Source organism: Haplochromis burtoni, unplaced genomic scaffold (assembly GCF_018398535.1).
Source record: "Haplochromis burtoni strain Fernald_Lab_line unplaced genomic scaffold, NCSU_Asbu1 Contig_5, whole genome shotgun sequence".
In the NCBI taxonomy this organism is placed as follows: domain Eukaryota; kingdom Metazoa; phylum Chordata; class Actinopteri; order Cichliformes; family Cichlidae; genus Haplochromis; species Haplochromis burtoni.
The window spans coordinates 2793717-2807706 of NW_024582366.1; positions in this window are offsets into that span (position 1 = coordinate 2793717).

Consider the following 13990-nt stretch of genomic DNA (forward strand, 5'->3'; position numbering starts at 1 on the left):
TCTAACCCAAAGCCCCTGTCAGTCTGAGATGCAGCAGGCATTTGCTTTGTTTTTGCGTCAAACATCCATCCGTCCTTGTCCCAGCTACATGTTTTAGATCATCAAATAAAATGTATTATTAGACAAAAAACAGAGTAAATACAAAATTCACTTTCTAAATGATGCTTTTGTTGTCTTTGTCTACATCTCAGCTTTATCACACCATTTATCATGTTATCACTGGTCTGGTCCAATCACCTTCTCCCGGCCTTCTCCAGGCCAATCAGCATTCATGACACATACTTTTGATCTCATTGTGCATCTGTCATTCTCTATGCAGACGCCTGCATGCAACCCACCTCCTCCCCATCACTGCTTCTCTTCACTAAGGCTCCATTCAAGCCACCTTCGTCTCTGGGGGGGTCCTGCTATAATGCCTTTCACAGCTGGGGTTCTGTTCCACTGAGACGGTCCTAACAGCCAAAAACCTATATCGAAATTCTGTTCATCAATAAATCATGTTCATTCTTTCCATGATCTCTGCTTTTGTCTAATGGTCTAAAACATCTAAGCTTGACAAATAGGCAAAAAAATAAATCAGGAAGAAGGCAAATTCTTTTTCATTGTATTTTATATAGAATAGGCAAACCTCTGGAAAGTTAATCTGAAGTGCCTTAAAATGCCTTGTTTCTATGGCCAACATGAGGTGACTCCTCGGGCTGTAAAAATAGCCCATTATTAAACGCTTAGAGATCAATCAGAGAGCTCACTTGATCTATGACCTCAGTATTCATTTTCCTAATGACTTTATGATTTTATTTGCTAATTTCAAGTCTCATTTAATACAAAATAGTGTTCATTTTGTTAATGATGGTCCTAGTTTATGTAAATAGGTAATTAAACAAAGTATGATGAGTCTTTTCTTCTCCTCGTGTCAGGTTTTGCAAACCAAAATGGTGATGAGTGTCCCCAGCCCTCTTATAACTTCCAATACAATTTCAAGTTCTGTGATATTCGCAGAAATAGTCACATGAATCAGCCATAGTTGTATGTGGTAAATGAGTTGGGGGAATACAGGGTAGCGGTGAGTAACTTTGTGCAGTGGTGTGGGAGGAACCATCTGCAGCTGAATATATTAAAAACCAAAGGGATGGTGCTAGATTTCCCATGAAAGGCCCCTTTCTCAGCCAGTCTTCTCGAGGGGTTGAGACTCACGTCCTCTAAGTACCTATGGCTCCTACTCGACCACAAACTGAACACCAATCTTCGCTACTGGAAGTGGCCAGGCTTTGCCTCCTACAAGCATTTGTTTTCTGCACAAAGCTGCTACAGAGTTCGGTTGGTGGTTGCTAGCAGGATTCTCTATGCAGTGGTACCAACAAGAAGAACATATACTGGCTGAATAGAATAATCAGGTTGTTGGGCTGAAGATGGACCCTGTGGAGGTCAGAGCGAGAGCAGAGAGCACGGTTCAGGTTTAAGTCAGTCATAGGGGTTACTTTCCACCCTCGGCACTCTGACTTCACAGAGAGAGAGTATATACAGCAACAGCCTGCTGTCTCAGAGCTGCTGCACATATAGACTGAGAAAGTCTTTTGCCCCCTGGTGATTAGACTGCACGGAAACTCTGGAGGAGAGGGACGAAGCAGGGGGCGGAGGAAGTGAATGACCCGATGGACTTTAAGGATGGGATGGACAGTAATGAGTTTGTGAGCAGCTGACCACCACTGATGGATATTATAAAGTTTTATTAAATGAGTTGCTCTGTCCGTCTTTTACACACTATGTAATGTGCACCTGTAATTTTTTGTCAGTTTTAACGTGGCCAGACACATTAAAATTATTTTTATCTACAAAAGTGAAAACAAAAAGGGAGACCAAGTGGCTTAAGAGACAAATATAAATCTTAGTGGTCCATATTTGGACTCTGAAGCGTTAGAATGCTTTACTGCAATGAGAAGTCTGGCTTAATGCACCCTGTGTTTTATGATCTATGGCACAAAAATGTTTATTTTGTCCCCTAACAAAGTAAATCGAAAAGCAGAACATGCTGGTAATTTATCTTACCTATTTAGTGTAATGGGAAAAGCTGTGGTAAGCTCTCCTCTCTGCTCCACTTCTGCATGGTCTAGGAGTCTAAGCGGCACTGTCACAGGCAGTGAATTGATGCTGTCAAAGACTATGAAGAATGCAAATTCAGCATTAATGGTCTGTGTCTTCCATCTTTGTAAAACAGCCCTTTTTCAACATTACGCCCACAGAGCAAAGAGCTCCTTGCAGTACAGAAATTAATCAAGATCTTAAGCGTCACAAGGTTAATGTGGAAAAGACATCACATAAAACATTTGTCACGCAAGTCTTCACCCTCTAAACTGCGTTGCTTTGTATGCAGACACCGAAGATGTGACAACATATCGGCTTTCATACTCACTTAGCAATTTTTGATCCTATTTCGAGCAAGTTTATCAAACCATGATGTGGAGCTTTTACTAAATAACAACCTGAAACTACATCAGTCCAGCCATTAAAGTCATTATCAGCCACAACAGCAGCGTGTCTGTGTGTGCATATGTGTGCCATGGAAATCACCTCTAATGTCTGTATCAGGACCAGTCGACCAACATAGCCACAAAACTGTACAGTTGTGTAATAACAGTCGAAATGAAGATCAATATGCAGGCTGTAGAAGAGTTTCGTTTCTACTGATTTCAAGCTGGGCCGGGAGGCAGTACGTGGGAGTTGACCCAAATGCAGACACAAGTCGGACAGTGATAAGTTTTTAACAAACAGATATGCAAGATAACAAGACCTGTGAACATAGCAGGAGCTCTGACATGAAGGCACTGAAACAGAGTGAGATTAGATGCTGAGTGGGCAGAGCAATTACTGTGGAAAAGGTGAATACTGAGGAGAGTGGGGGGCTGTCGAGAGGGTAGGAGGGTGAGCATCCGAGAGGAGTGTGATCGACTGAGGTTGCAACCTTATGTTTCCAGGAATCCAAGAGTGACAGGCAGGTGAGAGCAGTGAGAAGCTTAGTTTCCGAGAGGCAGGTTGTGGACCAACGCAATGAATTTTGCTAAAGTGACCAGTGTTCATAGTCTTGAGCTGCAGGTGAGTAAACGGCGTCGTGACTAAAACTGGAAGCACAAGGAAATCAAGGCAAGTACAGAGCATAGACATAAGTCTGGTTAGCACCAGAGGTAGCTGACGAACTGACGGAGAGTGATTTACTGCGTCGGCCTTGAGTATTGCCTCACTCATTGCTGTCAATGGATGGTAGGTGAGCAAAAAAGGTGAGGAACTAAGGCTCCGCCCACAAGGTGGACATACAGGATGACAGTGGAAAAACACCAGACTCCAGATGATGCCAGTTGATGGCTTCTGTGACCTTTGTGACTAAAACATGTCATGGTTTCTCTTTTTACCTCTTTCCCTCATAATGACGACCTCTACCTTTAATAATGAGTTTTGACACCTTAGTATATATCAACAAAGATGTGGTTTGATGACCATTGGAATACTTTCCAGGCTTTTCAAGGGTAGACGTATAGGCAGAGACCACTCTCACTAACATCTGATTCAAACCCAGTCACTTTGTTCCATAAGCAGGGCTGAAATGTGACAGAAACCACTCAGTTCAGAAAAGAGCATTAAGGGTCACTTCTAGTACGCGTACGAGTTCTCAGGCATCAAACTGAACAGCACTGCAGCTCTGTCTGTTTGGTAAAGCACCCTTTAACTGAAATTTTCCCTGTAAGTCCAAGTGCTCGACTTTATGATCCTGACTCTTCACACCTGCTTCCTTTCTCCAACTCTCTGCTTGAAGTTGGGATTTAAGATTTGGGTTGCAAGCTGTGAAAAGGAAGGTTTCATAGTAGAACAACCTGGTACAGCACAACATCAGCACACCTTTCATTACTTTTTTGCACTATTTGTTAGTGACAACTAATGTCAAAAACTTTATTGCTATATTTTATGTTCATATTTTATGCAAATCATTGTGTAGATTCTTGGAAAGTCAGGAACTCTCATTTGTGTTCATTAAACTTCAAAATGACCATTAAATTATGACATCGCCAGAGGCTGCAGTTTAATTTGTTCTTATTTTGCTAAAACTCTATGAGTTTGGCAGTATTTGCTTTAGGATCAACACCCACAGTGACACCATACCCACCTCCACCTGTTCCACTGCAAAACGCAGTTGGTGAATTAATAATTTCTCCTCCGTTATTGGTTTTTCATTCAGGCTATCATCTCCTTTTTTTTTGCACCTGTACAGTTTAATCAAATGTTTGAGGCTGGAAGATGCTCCACATTTTGTCAAAGCCTTTTTTTTCTTGTTTTTATTTTTTCTAGCATTTGATTCAGTTTTATTCTCTTTGATGTTTTTGGTTTTTGACCCTTGTCCACTCCAACATCAAGCGTCTCAGCTCTCTTGAACATAAATCGTGTTGATGTCTTTCGTTTATGCACGCACATTTTTATGGACCAATAACCCATCAAAGGAGAGTTTGGAGGACATGAGGCCACAATAAATCTGCATCGGCCAGTGGAAGTGTGACCGGCCTGAGTGTGCGACGGCTGGTTTGTGTCTGGTCTTATCTTGTACTGCACTCATCTGCAAACACATGTTTAATTTCAGTACCAAAGCAGATTGCATCTTTTAATGCAAATGTTACTCAGATCCATTTTGTGTTAAAGTGCAACTCATTTTGAAAATCACCAGTGAAGAAAATCAACTCACTCGACTAAACGTCGGGTTTCAGACTAAAAACAGGAGGAGACTCTTGTTTTGAAAGCCAATCATTCCTTTCATGATTTAGGATTTTGGATGCTCAGAATAAGCGCTTCTCAAAAAGGGGGATTATATATATAATAGTAGCAGTAATTTCTAAACAGCTGATGCATAAATACTCAAATTAAAGCTGTTCTTTCAACAACAAAAAAAGTGTCAATGTCCAAAATGACCCATCCATCAATCCCAGTTACCACACGGCATGAGGGAGGGTACACCCTGGACAGGTTACCAGTCTGTAGCATCCAAAATGACGCATGTATGCAAAAATAAACAGGGTTTATCTTTTGGACTATGCTGCTTGTCGATGAAATTGTGATCTGTAGTGAAAACAGGAAGCAGGTGGGAAGGAGAAGGTGTGTTGAAGCTAGATAAGTTTAGATACCTGGGGTCAACCAAAGCAACAGACAAAGCACAAGAAGAGTGTGCAGACAGGGTCGAGTCTCAGGGGTGATCTGTGACAACATCCCTCTCAAGTCAGTTCTTTTATAAATGATCAGCACACTGTTCCTGAAATATGACTGGTTATTTTAGATTGCATTTATATTGACTTTTTGTGTTTATTTACAGAATGATTTATTTGATGTTTGTGTTTGTTTGGTGTTCTGTGTCTCATTCTCTCTTAATTGCCCTCTTGGAGATAAACACAGTGTTGTTGTTTTTTATTTAAATATTCATTGTTTTGTCTCTAGGTTTTCAAATCATTAAATTTCATGTGGGGTCCCAGCTGTTTTGGAAACAGTTTTGTATCTGTTTGTAAACGAGTAACATTTACTGTCATTTTCAATATTCAGTCTACTGCATCAGATGTTTAAAAGCAGTCATCTTGACTTGTCACAGCAGAAGAATCACAGTTGTTCCTTTAAACATTAACAACTACAGCAATTAAAGTCCTTTTTGTCATAGTGCTTCATCTACTGTGACAAGACAACATGTCTGCTGTGAGAAAGGTCTGTGGCTCCTGCTAAATTTAAAAAAAAAAGAGTCTGTTCTGTGTTTGCAGAAAAGTCCACATCAGCGAAATGTCACGAAAGAACGATGCTATTAGACCTGCCCTTTTCATCCTGAAGGCTTGAATGTCAATGTGGGCTTTGGCTTAGCCTAAAATTTTAATACACATATATTTTTAAAATCATGAAGCAGAAAAAAATCAATCTTCAACTTTCCTGTGAGCTGACAGTCTGCCTCAGTAGATAGAAAAGCACACTGACACGAGTGCAAGTTTGTATTTGCAGATTTAATGTGGTATGGTACACAGGGGTTAAGAATGGGTACCAAGATACAATAAAAATCTGCATAAATATGTATATTGCTCTTTGGTGCACTCCACTGCAGAGAAGAAAGCTATTATTTCAAACAATATTCCTCCATTAAGAGCTTTGAATTTCCCACTTGTTCACTTGTAGAGTGACTGAAGGACATAGTCTATGATTAACATATATTTCTTACTCAAAAAGCCATCCCCTGGCCTTTAGAACTCTTTATAGACCCACTTTACTGCATTTACCATATTTATCCAAGATTTTTCCAGGAACACTGAACTGCAGTATTAACATGGTTATTGATGGATTTTCCAAAGGTCATGGCAAATGTGAGGCTGCTGTTTATAAATAATAATATCATACAGAAACACCTGGATTAGCATATGCGTTCCTATGATAATGAGTGTATTATTATCCAACTGTTAACATCTGGAGGTTTGACAGGTTTTTAAATTCATTATGACATTTTTCATATAATAATGAAAGTCTTCAGCATCAAGATACTGACCACCAAACTGCTGTTAATACGGTTGGTGGAAAAGAAGACCAGAGAACCTACAGGTAGTGCTGGAAATGGTGCTGAGGTTGGGATAATCTGACAATGCTGCACATACTGTGTAAGTGAAAACATGGATCTAATGCACTGACCTACTTCCTTGCTGGCTGACCAGAACATTATGTCATGACGCAAAAACAGAAAATCTACAATAAAGTTTACAAAAAAGTAATGTGCAAAAGTCTTGAACCCTCTCTTATATCTTTTATAATTTGTTTCCACGGAGCCCAATGCCAGGAATCATTTTTAAAGTGCTTTTGAGCAATAGCTCTTCAGGCTTTCTGGAGTTGTTTGTTCCTTTGTTTGTTTGTTAAGCCACTTAACCCTGACCTATGAATCATTCAAGCATAAAAAAGACCAGGAACTCAAGCAATAAACTAATGTTCCTTCTACACATAAGTACTTTGTTGTTAGCAGCCTGTCACAAAAACATATAATGTGGTTCTTTTTTTTAAAAAACTAAATCTATGAAAAATGCCAAATATGTAAGTAATAATAAGTAAATGGCCTGTATTTATATAGCGCTTTACTAGTCCCTAAGGACCCCAAAGCGCTTTACATATCCAGTCATCCACCCATTCACACACTGGTGATGGCAGCTACATTGTAGCCACAGCCACCCTGGGGCGCACTGACAGAGGTGAGGCTGCCGGACACTGGCGCCACTGGGCCCTCTGACCACCACCAGTAGGCAACGGGTGAAGTGTCTTGCCCAAGGACACAACGACCGAGACTGTCCGAGCCGGGCTCGAACCGGCAACCTTTCGATTACAAGGCGAACTCCCAACTCTTGAGCCACGATCGCCCCCTAATAGCAGAAGAAGAGGTTGCAGGCCTAAGAAAACAAAACTACCTACAGCAAGTGAACAATATCTGAGAAACAGGAAGAAAAAAACAGTGAAGAGCTGACACAGGACCTGATCAATGCACCTGGTGCAAGCGTAGGTAAAGCAAAACAATTAAGTAAAATTTATTTTTTAAGTGATTCTCACAGACAAACAGTCACAAAGTGCTGCACACACACACACACACACTGAAAGAGTGAAATAAATAAGAACATTAAGTGCCACAACAGCCTATTAAAAAGACACAGTAAGACATATAAAAACTAAAATATGTTTAGTTTAAAAAATAAATAAACAATTCAATAAAAATTCTCATCAGAAACCCAGTTGGGACCAAAATGTTTTAACTGCTTTCTAAAGAATCCACAGAGTCAACTAAACACAGTGGACTATCCCACAGTCTCTGTGACTCATACTGAAGTTCAGTATACTTCAGTATGAGTCACAGCTCATATGCATCACTTTTATTTTATAATGTGCTTCATAATTAGGTCACATACCTAATTATACCTAATTTGTCATTTTTAGAAAAGTCTCAAGAGCATTTTCAGGATTTGGTTAGACTTGGACTCACAAATCATTCTGACGGTCTTATCAATCAATATTGACACAGCCACGATAAATCAGTATTTCTAAACCCTGGTCTTGCCATCGACTCCCAGACTCCCTCATAGGTCATGCTTGAGATTTCGATGCGTATGCTGTATGAGCTAGTGACAAACAAACCTCTGAATCTGTTTTGTGTCCTTAACTTATCGACGCTTCACCAAAAGAGTGCAACAGTTCCTGTTCAGTTCAGACTGAAAAGAGAGTCTGCCACTGTTTGGCATCATCAGTGTTGAGTTGGGTCACTGGGAGAATTTATTTTGTGCGCACTCTGTGACTTAAACTGCCTGAGGTTACATCTTCAGGTGCTCCATTATTAAAACACTGTTATCATCGACCTTTTGTGACAAACAGACTGAGATAAATGACAAAATCTTAGGTAACCAGCAGGTAACAACACACACGCAGAGATCGCATCCCCTGCAAGCCTTTCATCTGCAGCTCCAGATGCTATAATGGGCTCCCTCAGGAAGATATCCACCACTTTGCTTGTGGCAAAAAGTAGTACAAATCACGTCTTTAGGGATTTTATTATTTGTACATTAAAGCTCAGCATCAGGAACCTTTTCCTCTTCACAACACCATCACCCAAGGACTGAATGTTCCCCTTGAGTGCCTGAGTGTACAAGAGAAAAATCCTTTCATGATCGGGAACATCGTGTGTACAAGCCTCATCCCAAGACAAATGGAAATGAAGTCACACGTGGCTCTGATGGCTCTGACAGGCAGTAAAAAGTGAATCAGGAAGTCTTGTGTACAGTGAATAATTAAACAACACAATGGTTTATTTTGTTCTGTTCCATTCAATTCAATCCAGTTTTATTTATGTAGTAGCAATTCACAGTTACTGTGATTTCATTTCTTTTGTAAGGTAAAGAAAATGCCAACAATCAGAAGATCCCCAACTGGGACGCAGTGAGAGTAGAAAGAAAGAACTCCTTTTAAACTGTAGGAAGGCAAAGAAAGCGAAGGTTCATGCCACAACTGCCTGCAATCCAGTGACCACATGAAGAGGAAAAATCACCACAGCCCCAGAAACTAAAACACTTGGTACAACTTAGAAAAGTAGTAAAAAAGATGTCTTATTTTTTTGCCTGTCCCGTTTGGTTCTTTAGCCATCAGAACTGTCTGAAGGTGGATCATCACGTCCTTGCCGTATTCGTCCATTTGATTGACCTTTGTTATTATTATTTATTTATTATATTTTATTTTCAGTTGTTACAGACAGGAAAAAAAATTCTCCTGGATCACCTGTTGAGAGAAGAAAAAATAAAAAAAGAGACAACGAGCAAAAGAGAGAGCAACATAATAAACACAGCACCATTGCAATAATCTGTAACTAACAGTAAATACTAAATATTGAATGATATTGTGTAGCACGCAAGAATGACAGCACACAATGTGCTTTGAGGTAACAGCCAAGAAAGGTGTAGTTTGCGTCTGTGTGCACCTGTGTGGATGAGCTCGCTTGTATTCAAAAGGTTTCTCCATGTAACGATCTGCTAGAGGGAGTAAAAATTCTTAAGCCTATCCTAAGACTATCTAATTTATGAGGTATTGGACAAAGTACATTGGAAATAAAGTCATGACTGTCCAACAATATACGGAAAAACATTAAAGAGAGATGGGAGACTGATAAGAGGAAGAAGGACTGTTTTCTTGGCAAGCTTTGGAGAAAGCAGCAAACTCCCTTTGTATTGATCTTGTAGACGAATCCATGTGGGCAGCCAAGCAGAGAGCGATGATGAGTGAGTGATTCTGCATTTCAGTGTGACTGTCACCCAAAACACCTGAACTGGTGGACATGAAGGTAAATGTCTCTGAGGCCTACAGCATAATGAGAGCAAATGTCTGTGTCAACTAATCCTATTTGACCTTTGTTGTTTTAAGGGAGTTTGCATTTACTGTCATGTAAATGTGTTTTTTTTAAAGATATCAATCTACAAATCAGATGTGTTAGAGGCAGAAATGTCTTGGCTAAATCTGATTTTAAGGAAATATACAGTCAGTGTTATTTGTTATGTAAGTTTTGCTGTCGGTGCCCATTTCTGTATGTCTGAGCCAAGCAAACCTTGAATAACATATGTTTTTCTGGAAGGTATCGAGATGTGCAACGCTTTGCTGTCCCCATGAACTGTGGTAAACACAAAGGTGCTGGCTGGAACCAAAAATAGTTGTTGGGAGTGATTCTGTCGAAAGATTTTCTTTCAACGAATAAACTTTTGGCTAAAGTTCAAGGTAGAAAGAACGAATTAAATAAAAAAATATTAAAAGAAATTTTTCAGCATCTCACAATATAAAGCTGTCCAATATCTAATATTAAAATTTGTTTAATGATCTAAAAAATGTAAGCGTGACAGCAAAACAACAAAATAAGAAATTAGGAAGGGGACGAATACTTTTTCGTGGCTCGTTTAAAGCTGTAGTGAAGTGAGAATAAATCTGACAGGCAGGAGAAATAAGTGAGGTAAGACTCATCCTTGAGGAGAGAGACGGGTGCACTTTATTCAAACTACTTTTTCTTTTTTACAAGATGATGAATTTCTAGCAGCACAGGCAAGGACTTCTGGGAAACAAATAAAACATCACATTGAACCAGATCCAGAGAAATAAGCTGTTCTGTTCACTCAAAAACAACACAACACACCGCTGAGAGTGAATAATTGATAGGATACCTCCTCATGACAAGGTCAGGAGAGGGGAGAACAACTCCCTCCATCTCAGCCCACCAATGCAACCGTCTCCTCCATGTTAACACTGACAACTTATTTCCTTGCTCGGGAATGACTCTATAGGAGTAACTATTCTGTGACGTGATGTGCTCCTGCTGAACCAGGTTCTCTTTGGAGAGACAACACAAACATCAATATAATGACGGCTCCTTATGAAAACATATAAAGTCTCAATAACCAGCAGATGGAGGGTAATTATAAAAAATGAGGCAATTTCCTGCTTGATCTATTGCCGTGTAGATGACAAGTAGTCATGCTATGCTGGTATAGATTTTAGCCTCAAGTGATGTAACCCCACTCACTGACCTTGTAAGGGTAACGCCTCAGTACCAAACCACAATGTGGTAGTTTATACAAACACCTTTAGTAGCAATAACTTTAAGTAGTTATTTTCAGCATAACTTGTCATCTCTCAAGTTAATGTGGAGAAATTTTGGCCCACACTCCTTTATAGCTTTGCTTCAGTTCATTGAATTTATGGATAGTTGTTTATGCATCAGTCTCACTCTCAAGGTCCAGAGGGCCTTAAGAGGGCCAGTTCTGCTCTAGGATGCCCTCTGGATGCAGCGGATGTGGTGAGTGACAGGAGAATGGTAGCTAAGCTGTCATCCCTGTTGGACAACATCTCCACCCCATGCAGGAGACTCTGACATCGCTGAGCAGTCAGACTGCACAACAAAGACTTCACAACTGACCAAACACACACATCCACACATGTGCAATAGCAATAACACTAAGTGCAATACTCTTTTTCTGACAACGTTGTATTTTACTCAGTTGTATATAGTATTTGTATTCTATTTTATTCTATTGTATATAGTATTTTATTCTATTCTATTGTGTACAGTTGTGTACAGCATCTTATTCTTATCCTATTCCAGTGTTTTTCTAATTTTTGCTATGTAACTTTGCACTGTCCACTTTCTGCTGTAACAAAACAAATTTGCCATGTGTGGGACTAATAGAAGTTATCTTATCTTATCTACCAGAGCATTTGAGTCAGACTGAGGTTTGTAACATTTTGAGTCTTCTCTTTTTCAGCCATTCTCTTGCAGATTTGCTCCTGCTTGTTATCCTGCTGCATGACCCAGTTTGACTTCAGCAGAGGCCTTCACAGTCAGCTGCAAGAAGCCCGGGTCCTGTGGTTGTAAAACAAGCCCAAATCATCAGCCCTCCACCACCATGCTTACAGTTGGTATGAGGTGTTTACACCGGTCTGCTCTGTCAGGTTTTCACCAAACATGGAGCCGTGCATTGTAGCCAAATGTCTCCACTTTGGTCCTGTCTGTTCAAAGAACATTGCAAAGCTGTTTATGACATTCATTCATTTCATTCATTTATTTGTTCATTTTCAGGCACAACAAATACCTATATTGAACATAAAATGCACAAAACAAAAAACAAAAATTGCCTGAAAAAGGAGTGGGACGAAGAAAACTTATTAAATCCATCTGGACATGGACTGATATTTGCAGGCTATAATTTTTGCGGTAGGTTGGTTTTCTAAAATTCACAGTCCCCCGACTGTTGGGCAGTAGAATAATTTCTTCCCCTACATCCTTCTAACCTTTAGCTGAAGAGGTCATCCTCCTACCTTTTGCAAACTGATAAGCTGACATTTGCATTCTATTTACACAGAAAGTGGGCAGTTGTTGCAAAGGGGAGAAAGAAACCACAGTGTGAACTTGTAGCTTAACTATGATATATTTCTATTTCTGTAATTTGAGCAACTGAATGCAGTGCTATTAATACCTTCCAGCAATGACTGTATTTACTGATAAAGGTCATCACATCTCGCTGCTCAATGATGGCTCAATTTTCACTCCGGTTTTATGTCTGGCCTTTCAGCTGTGACATAAATGGAAGAGTCTTGTTGAGATGAACAAATGAAATTGCTTTCATGTTTTATTCCAGTGGTTATTTCAGTTAATGAAATGGCTACTTGAGATTGCCTCTCAAAGTGAAACATTTCCTACAAACAAAATGTTGTATAAAAAATTTATAAAATGTATTTTATACAACTTCACAGAGAAAATAAATATGTTCATAGACTTGTGATCCAGCAGGGCAATGATCCCATAAACAATTTAAGCTTGGTTTTTCAAATGAAGCAGGCTAATATTAAGCATCAAGAATGACCTTCACCCCAACCTCAACCTATTGAAAATTTCTGCACTGTGCTTAAATCCAGGTCTACGCCAGGAAATTAACCAATTTAGATATAACTCTACCTATTCTGACGGGAGTGGTCAAATATCCAGACAGACAGAAGCTTGGCTACCAAAAAGGTCTCGCTGAGTGGCAGTTTGCTGAGGGACATTATATTAGGGATATATTTATACTTTTAACTAAAATGCCAAATAAATACAAACTTATGCTCTCAGTTCCTCTTTTTTAAAGATGCATGTTTCCCAATTATTCCACGTGGAGTTCAAAGAAATCAAAAAATCCCAAACTCACTATGACATCCATGCCTACGATTGAGTGCAAACTTCTGAGCACAACTGCAAAATCCTTTCATTGATAAAATGAATTAGACTATGCATGCAATCTCAGCACATGCAAACAAAACTGCTTCTGATGAAAGGACAGTTCTTGTGTTTTTCTACACTGCATCCCTACATGTTCATGTTGAACAGCTATCTGTATTTAGATAAAGGTTTGGGCTTTTGTGTAACAGCTATGCTTACATGTTTGTTAGTTTGTGTGTATTTAAATAAAAAGAAACAAAATGTATTTACTTTTTAATAAAACGATCAATAATATTGAAGTTGGTTGTTCCTATTTAGCTTTTACAATCCGCATGAGTGAGAAATGAAGAAAATCAGTTTCTTTTAAAGAAAGAAGGCAATATACTTTAATCTGTCTGCTGCCGGCTTCTGAAATTGTCTGAGCATAACTTTATGAAGTCTGTGAACAACAACAGAAGTTTCAGCCAAATGATGCATGCATCAGCACTATTCTGTTGACTTCCTGCCAGAATAATTTCTGCCTGTTTTTACTCAGACTGACCAGACTGTACTGCTGGTTGATTGATCCGCATTGTTTTTTTATTGTCTTTTTATTTATGTTTCCTTAGATCTTGGCTGCAACTGCCGTTGTTGGCATAACGCACAACAACAACAGTTGCTGCAGCTTCTGGTTTTGCCACAACAGCAACGTCATTGACATTATTTAAAATCAATACAGGAGTAATTATATTCTTTGTCTGCCAA